Source organism: Sinocyclocheilus grahami, unplaced genomic scaffold, assembly GCF_001515645.1.
Source record: "Sinocyclocheilus grahami isolate Dianchi unplaced genomic scaffold, SAMN03320097.WGS_v1.1 scaffold257.1, whole genome shotgun sequence".
Taxonomy (NCBI): Eukaryota; Metazoa; Chordata; class Actinopteri; order Cypriniformes; family Cyprinidae; genus Sinocyclocheilus; species Sinocyclocheilus grahami.
This window is the reverse complement of record NW_015505436.1, coordinates 2,083,501-2,092,428: the sequence shown is the minus strand read 5'-3', so window position 1 is coordinate 2,092,428 and position 8,928 is coordinate 2,083,501. Positions and strand designations below refer to the sequence as shown.

Sequence of the window (8,928 nt, the reverse complement as noted above, 5' to 3'; positions counted from 1 at the left end):
ATGACATTATTTAGGCAGCATTTACAAGGCAGAGATCTGAAACCATTTAGCTGTGCACAATTTTAAGATCATTTGTGCCATAAATATCACATCTTAAAAAGAGGCGTACACACTTTTTTTCATTCGTTCACTGATTCACACATACGCACATTTGAGAAATGATCATAAGATGAAATGTAGGATGGTTTCTATGGTCTGTGGTATTGTGCTCAATTGTGACTGCATTATCAAGACTTATGTTCAGCAGAACAGCTAATAAAGAGATGGAAAATGGCTTTTCTGAAATTGATTGAATATTCTTTATTAAGAAAATACGAATAAACTATCTGTCACCATTTAATCAAATCCAAAAAAAAAAAAAAAAGTTTGGTACCACTTTATAGTAACTGTCATTAACAACATTAACAAATATTACATTACATTATGGAAAGGGTTATATTACAATAACATAAAACTAATCTACATTGGCAGCAATATTCTGAATTCTGAAATATATACAATATATAAGAATAAATGTATCAGGAAAGCACATATAAAGATGCTATCATGTATCGATATATCATTAATCTTTACCACCTTCCAATCCAGTGAGTTCTGGCCACAGAAGTGTACGTATAAAGAATTAGTAGAATGTGACTCATTAGTGACCATATTTTAGGCTCTGCTGAGGTGTGTGTTCTCATTAGCGTCGTCCTCGTCCTGCTCCTCTTCCGTGTCTGGCTCGTGGATGAAACCGTAGCGTCGATACACAGATCCATCGCGACTGGTGTAGACCACGTCCACCTCGTCTCCGCTGTCCTCTGGTTCTGGTACTCCATGTGGCATGGGCTGAGGACTGGGCTGTTCTCTAGCCACCCCACTCAGTCGTTCATAACTCCGTCTCCAGCATAACCTTTTTTTGGCCCTCGCCTGTACCAGAGCAAACACAACTAGTGCTAGCACTACAGCTAGCAGCAGAGCGGCAGGTAAAGCTGCAGATGCATGCTGTACCGCTTGGGACCTCAGAATAGCATCATCCTGACTTATGCTTGGTACAGGCGCCTCAAGACACAATGCTGTAAGAAAAAACAAATTAAAAAAAAAATATATATATGTGTATATATATATATATATATATATATATATTCATTAATTAATAACAATTAATATAGAATTTTGTAAAATAAAAATAATCAATAAAAAAATAACACTTTAGTATGGGGACCAATTCTCACTATTAATTAGTTGCTTATTAGTATGCCTATTATTAACATATTGGCTGTTTATTAGAATTGATAAAGTACATATTCTGTATGACCATATTCTACATCCCTAATCCTATCCAATAACTAAATTCAACAACTACCCTACTAACTATTAATAAGCAGCAAATTAGGAGGATGAGGCAAAAGCCGTAGTTAATGGTTTATTAATGGCGAGAATTGGACCTTAAAATAAAGTGTGACCAAAAAACATGCAGTGCTTGTTTGCGAAGGGACAATTAATTTATTGGACCATTTTCTTTTTTACTGTGCAAATGTAACAATTCACTAAAATTATTCTGATTTCCCAAAACTGCCCATTTTGGGCTGTAAGTTTGAGTAAAATTAGTAAACAGTACTACATTAGTTAACTATATTAGTTAACATGAATTAAAAATGGAAATTAAAGCATTTACAAATCTTAATGTTAATTTCAACATTTACTAAAACATTATTAAAGGAATAGTTCACCCAGAAATTGAAATTTGCAGAAATTTTACGATATTCAACGATATTTTGAAGTCAAAGTACAATTGACTTATTATATTTTGGCCCACATAAACGAGCCAAAATGCTTTACATTTCTTGAAATAATAACTTCTGAACATTAAACATTGACTCAGTCTTTATTCACCTGTTTCTTGTGGTTTCTCATTAAAATTAATTAAAGTAAATTGCATCGCTAATCTCATAAAATAGCATAGTTTAATAATAGCAGGGCACATTGTAACGTAGTTACAACGTTCCCCATCTGCGCAACTGGAATTTAAAACCTAGTTCTTGAAGCATTAAAAAACTGAGAATCTAAACTGATAAAAAACAGATTGGGGATTAAAATAATAGCAGATTTGTCTAATTTTAAATTAATACTAAAAACTTAGATGAAAAATGTACTTAAGCCAGAAATGTACTTTTACTATGGTAAAAATAAATGTTCAGCGATATCTTCAAAAGATTTTTGAATTTCGTGAAACTTTTTTCTCTATATAGTGCTGATATGGCAACTAGTAAATGCCGTAAATTTAGTTATGCTAGCATGTGTGGAAATATTTAAACCATGTGTGTTACAGCAAACCCCATGTTATTTTGTGCCCCGCACTCCCCTAGATGAGTTTGTTTCTGCAAAGGAATAGATTTGAAGAAATTTAGCATCACATCACTTAAAATGGATCCTCTGCAGTTAAGAACCATCAGAACAGATTTGGAGAAATTTAATGTTACGCCACTTGCTCACCAATGGATCCTTTGCAGTGAATGGGTGCCGTCAGAATGAGAGTCCAAACAGCTGATAAAAGCATCACAATAATCCACAAGAAATCCTTATAACTCTAGTCCATCAATTAAAGTAAAAAGCTATGTGTCAAAAATCCACCCACACATTTGTTTAGAACTGCTTTGGTTTTCACTTGTAAACAGTGATCTTTGATCATTGCATATTTCCCTCCAACAGTTTGACGTTTAAAACGTCTTCATGGAATTGTTTATTACAATTATGCAGCTTTTTGCTTCACAAGGTGTTAACTAATGGACTGGAGTCGTGTGGACTAGTTGTGGATTATTGTGATGTTTTTATCAGCTGTTTGGACTCTCATTCTGACGGCACCCATTCACTGCAAAGGATCCATTGGTGAGCAAGTGGCGTAACATTCAATTTCTCCAAATCTGTTCTGATGGAGAAACATACTCACCTACATCTCGGATGGCCTGAGATTGTGTACATTTTCTGCAAATTATTTTTTTTGGGGTGAATTAATATGTCTCCCTATGTCAAAAACCCAGGCTTAAAGTAAAAAGTACCTGAGCCTGAATCACAAAGACAACACTTCTCGTTCTTCTCCCCAGACTGGCAGCAGGGCAAGCACTGACTGTCAGGGGCATGAAGGGCGAAACCTGGGTGACAGGTAAGACAGCTCTGGGGCCCGGCACCGGAACAATGTTTACAGGACTCGTCACAGGGTTCACAAACTCCCTAATGCAATTGAAAAATACAAAATCTTTTTTTTTATATCTTTTGATGAAAGTATTAATATTTTTAATGTTTTTTTTTGACAAAAATAGCAGTATGATCAGATGCTACTATAAATTAAGGCATAAACTTCCACACACACTCTGTCATCAGTACTTACACTCTGTGAGTAATATCGGCTCTCTTCACAGCGAGGGTAACACACCCCATCCTGCAGGACGCTGCCCCAGTCACACTTCACACAGCCCTGAGGAGTGTTATCTGCAAACAACACAGAATCACTCAGAAGAGAAAGGGTGAGGCACCAACTGTTTCATTTACATTTTCAATCCTTGACATCACTTGTTACTTGAAAAACAGAAAATTTGGTCACACTTTATTTTAAAGTCCAATTCCTGCTATTAACAAAGCATTAACTATTACTTTTGCCTCAGTAAACTCCTAATTTGCTGCTTATTTATAGTAAGGTAGTTGTTAAGTTTAGGTATTGGGTAGGATTAGGGATGTAGAATATAATCATGCAGAATATGTGCTTTATAAGTACTAATAAACAGCCAATATGTTAATAAGCAACTAGTTAATAGTGAGAACTGGTCTGTATACTAAAGTATTACATTTCTTAAGTCATATTATGAAAGATAATTCATTTATGTGCTCACTCTTTTCTAAATTGGTTTGGTTAGTTTAGTAATTCTAATAAGGACAAATCTTCATGTCACAGCACATAGCGCAAACCAAAATCTGCCCAAAAGATTGGAAGATTTAAATGTTTAACGTTTATAAATTGGCCTTATTTACTTCCATAATAAGTTCCTTAATGTAATCCATATTTTTTTTAAGGAGGGATGTCAAAAAAAATAATTTTCGTGGTAATCAACATTTAGCTTTATTTGTAGTGAACACAGAATATTCCTTTTAGACTGGAATGTAATTAACACTAGTACTAGACTTCAAATGTTTGTTTTTCCAGGAATCCTGTGTCAGCCAAGCAACTTCCTTAGAGAGGTATTATATACCTCCTTGGTGGCCAAGTCAAGAGATTTTATTTCATAGCTAATTCTATAGCATGCATTTTAGCACAATGAAACGTTATTGCAGACAGATAGATCTGATTCTGTTTGCTGACTGGTCAATATAACATTTCATGGTCAAACAAGCGAGGCCATATAATGATAAGAATGAAGATATATTGGTGTTACGGAGGCTCATAAAATGTGAAAACAATGATATAACAGAAATACCTGTGCAGGATTTGCAGCTGGTGTGGCACTGTCTGCAGCTGTGCTTGCTCTCATAAAAGCGCTGCGGACATTGATCCACACACTGCCTGGTGCCCTGCAGGTCCAGCAGAGGAGGTGTGCACACCCTACAGGCGTCCGGCCCTGGGCCCGAGCACTGCTCACAGGAATGGTCACACTTCTCGCAGCACTCTCCTGTGCTGAAGTACCTGAGGAAGGCACATCAAGTCAGAGAAAGAAACGCATGTCTTGTTATTATATACAGACAGTGAAAATAAGGCAGTAAATTACTGGGAAATGAGATATAAACACCATGCTTGGGCATGGCTCTGATAACGTGAACGCAAATCCTTTTTTCATGCATTTGGCAGATAATTTTGCTTTCAAGCTACACATTTACATTTTATCAGTTCTTACTTTCCCTGGGAATCGAACCCATGACCTTGGCATCATGCTCTACTGTTTGAGCTACAGGAAAGTCCTGCCCTATGTTATCATCAAGACATTATCAGCAAAGTCTTTAGAAGTTGTAAGGTGAAGCCACCATGGATCAGAAATGTTGGTCCAGCACATCCCATAGATGCTGATTGAGATCTGGGGAATTTGGAGGCCAGGGCAACATCTCTTCATCATGTTCCTCAATTGATTCCTGATCCTATGCAGTGTGGCAGGGCACAATATCCTTCTGAAAGAGGACACTCCCCTCAAAGAATACCATTTCCATGAAGGGATATACAATGGTTAGATGGCACATGTCAAATTGACGTCCACATGAATGGCCAAACCCAAGGTTTCCCAGCAGAATGTTGCAAAGAGCTCACACTCCTTCCACCAGTTGTCGTCTTTCCAAAATGCATCCTGGTGCCATTAGTTCCCCAGGTGAACAGTGCAAATATGTACAGCTATCCACTTGATATAAATGAAAATGTGAATCACTGGACCAGGTGACCTTCTTCCCCACCTCCAGTGTGCAGTTCTGATGCTCACATGCCCATTGTAGCTTTGGCTGCTCAACACCCTGTTGCCAGATTGAGTTTTGTCGCACCTTGGACCACTGTTGGTTGGTTCTTATGCCTGCTGACCAGGAACATCCCACAAACCTTACTGTTTCATCTGGCCATAACAAGTAGCTCAGGTCTTTAACCACTTTAAGTTCTGAGAAGTTTGGGAAGCTACAGTTTAATCAAACAATGTTCCACTGGTGCTTTCCCATTAACTAAACTCTTAATTACCAACGGCTGGATGAAATTTGTATGTGTGCAGGAAGATCTTACCCAGTGGGACAGTGGCTAACGCAGAGATGAGAGAGCAGATGAAGGTAGCCTGGTGCACAGCTCAGACAGTCTCTGGGAGATGCCCCAGTACAGGTGGCACACATATGATCACAGGGCATACAGAAACCCAGCTCTACACCATCAGCCTCCTCATGGGCACTGTAAGTTCCTACGGGACATTTGCTCATGCACGAACCATCTGGAACACAAACAGGTTCCCATTAAACCAGTTACTTGTACAACCTGTACAACAAAAGATCATGTTTTTCCTTTCTACTATACTTTAGATCCAAAAGAGGGATTAAAAGCCAAACCACAACTGATGAACACTTTAAATCAATATTACAAACATCACAATCAATGTCATTGTTTTCTTAACAGTAGAAGTATACAAAAGAAATGCAATAATGTGAGTTCAGGTCATTCGTACTGTGGAGGTAGTTGGGCAAAGCGCAGGTCTGGCAGTCAGAGGGGCCTGGCCCTTCACAGGACTGGCAGAGTCGATGACATGCTTGGCAAGTGAACTGGTTGTTTTGGAGGAATGTTTTGGGTGGGCAGTCCGAATCCCCGGTAACTCCACACATCATGGTGTTGGGATCCAAAACCAGACCCTTTTCACACTGCAGACACTGGGTGGGTTCTGGACCCTCACAATGTGCACAGGTCTGGTGACACTCTATGGAGCCAAATATGGGGCATATATAAATTATCTGAATCATCACAATTATCTAACTGTGTTCAGTTACTGCAAATAAATAAAATAAAATAAATCATCAAATAACCAGTATACTTCAGTTTTGACACAAACTATTATTGTACACGTACAGCCGAGCACATAGCCTTTTGAAGCATACTCCATTTGAAAGTTTGCATTAAAGTGTGCATGGGTACTAGAAAGCATCCTTGTCTATCATCTGTGCTATTTTTCTGTAGAGTTGCATGTATATCTTAACGTCCCCACACAAGCGGAATATGCACCCCCCCCCTATGTTTATCTGCCATTTTGCAAATCATCTGGAAATTTTGCTGCCACCCATTCATTTTGTTTTTAATTGTTTTTGCTAAAACTCAGTCTCTCCAAATATGCCATAACCGTAACCTTTGATGATATGTATCGATCGCCTGATTAGCTCGGAGAGTTAAATTGCCCCCTCCAGTGATTTGTTAGCTCGAGTGTACACTTCTAAATTGAGGTGCTTATGTCCCTCTTTAATGGGTGTTGGCGCCCCCTAGGAAAACCCTTGCTGCAAAGTATGTACGACTAGAAAAATTGGGCTACATGCATTGCATACTAATGTGATTACGAAATGTACACACCACACACTATGCGCATACCCTAGATTATACATAAAACTGAAGCATACTTGGAGCTTAAGGTGGAATTTACACTAACCAGGATTATACTGGTTTTGTTTGTTAGTGGTATAACTACAGTGAATACTTCACCTTGGCATTCCTTATCAGAGGTCTGGTAATAAGTTCCCGGTAGGCACTCTTCCAAGCATGTGCCCTCATAGAGTTTTGGGTTGAGGGCAGAACACGTCTCGCAATCATCAGAGAGAGGACCAGAACAGGTGGCACAGGTGGGATGGCAGCTCACACAGATGCCCTGATCCAAGTCTTCAAAGTAACCCTTCGGACAGACGGCCTTGCATGCCCCGTTTAAGAGCAAATAGAGAAAACTGCACCCTGAAATTAAATAGTTACACAAAGTTATTAGATTACAAAATCAATGTACTCTAATTTCCACTGAAATTCAAATGTAATCCAAATATGTTCTAACTGGTCTGTACACATAATTCCACATTAATAGATAGTACACAAGATAATATAAGAAGAAAGGTGAGTTCAATATAATTTCATTAAAGTGTCACTGATAGGTTTTCAGTGCTCATTTGGATGTATCTGTTACTACTCGTTTAAATGGATCTCAGTTGTAACGATCACTCACTTGTACAGGTGGAAAAATCTGTGCACACGTCACAGTGAGGAGCACAGCGTCTGCATGTGCCGTCTTCTGCCACGTAGCTCATGGGGCCGCAGTTTTGTCTGCACTGCCCGTTGGCCAGATGAAGGCCTCCTTGACATGAAAGGCACTGCGTGCTTGTGCCGTCACAGGTCAAACAGAGTTCATCGCAGGGTTCGCATGTCCCCAGCTCAGTCTCAAAATAACCTCTGCAAGAAACCCAAGACATACAAGTTTGTTTTCCTCTTACCATCATTAACAACTCACATGAATGCCAGGACTAAAAACAACGTATGCTGTATTGCTAGGTTTTTTTACATCTATATATGTATATTACAAACCCCAGTTTGGGAAACCTTGACGTAATGTAATGTTGATGCACTAGATTTTTATAGCAATATGGTACAAGGTTATTCTATTTAAATCAATGTTATAAACAAGTTAGGTCAAAAGTAATCTAAAAGTAATCCAAAAGTAGTCTGATTATATTACCTAAAATCTGTAATGCAATGGTTTATGTTACTAACTACAATTTCTGTCATGTAATCTGGAATCAGTAATGGATTACACTTTGTAATTAATCCACTCAGCACTATATATATATATATATAATATTGCATAGTAAATATTTAATCTATATTAAAAGCTTCAAAGTCAAATCTAAAATCACTGCAATATTTCGGATCCATAAAATATAAATATTTATGATTATATTATAGTATAGATATATTATAACTGTCCGAATCTTTCTTGGGCCCCTGTAAAGCACGTTTCGGAAGTTACAGCCATAGTGACTCACTCTGGACACTCTGACCAGCAGCTTCCCTGGAACAGATAGAGCTGGTAAGTGTCTGTCTTACAGCTCACACACTCGTCTCTGCTCTCACAGGCCTCGCAGTTAGCAGAACACCTCTCGCACAGAAGACTGGAGCTGTTCGCATAGAAACCCAGAGGACAGCGGTCTACACACTCTGCCTCCTGCTCCAACATGTATCCTGTTGAGAAAGCAAGCAGAGGTGCGAAGAACTTACTAAGTAGGCAAATGTCTTATTTATTCATTATAAGTGCTTTTGAACCAGGAATTAATTAAAAGGGAACTTTGGCCGTCTGTTTATCAGTTGGGAGGGAAAGGAAAGCTAACCTATACGTTACCGGTAGCACATGTGATGCAATTCTGAGCCTTGGGACCGTAACATGTCAGGCAGGATCTATCACAGTAACGGCAAGTGCGACTTTCCCCTTT

The 8,928-nt window shown here is 38.6% G+C and overlaps 1 pseudogene; it reads right to left on the bottom strand.

The window, feature by feature from the left end:
* Positions 1 to 333: 333 nt before the first annotated feature.
* LOC107598898 (proprotein convertase subtilisin/kexin type 5-like) overlaps positions 334 to 8,928 on the bottom strand; it is a 20,433-nt pseudogene continuing 11,838 nt past the window's right edge.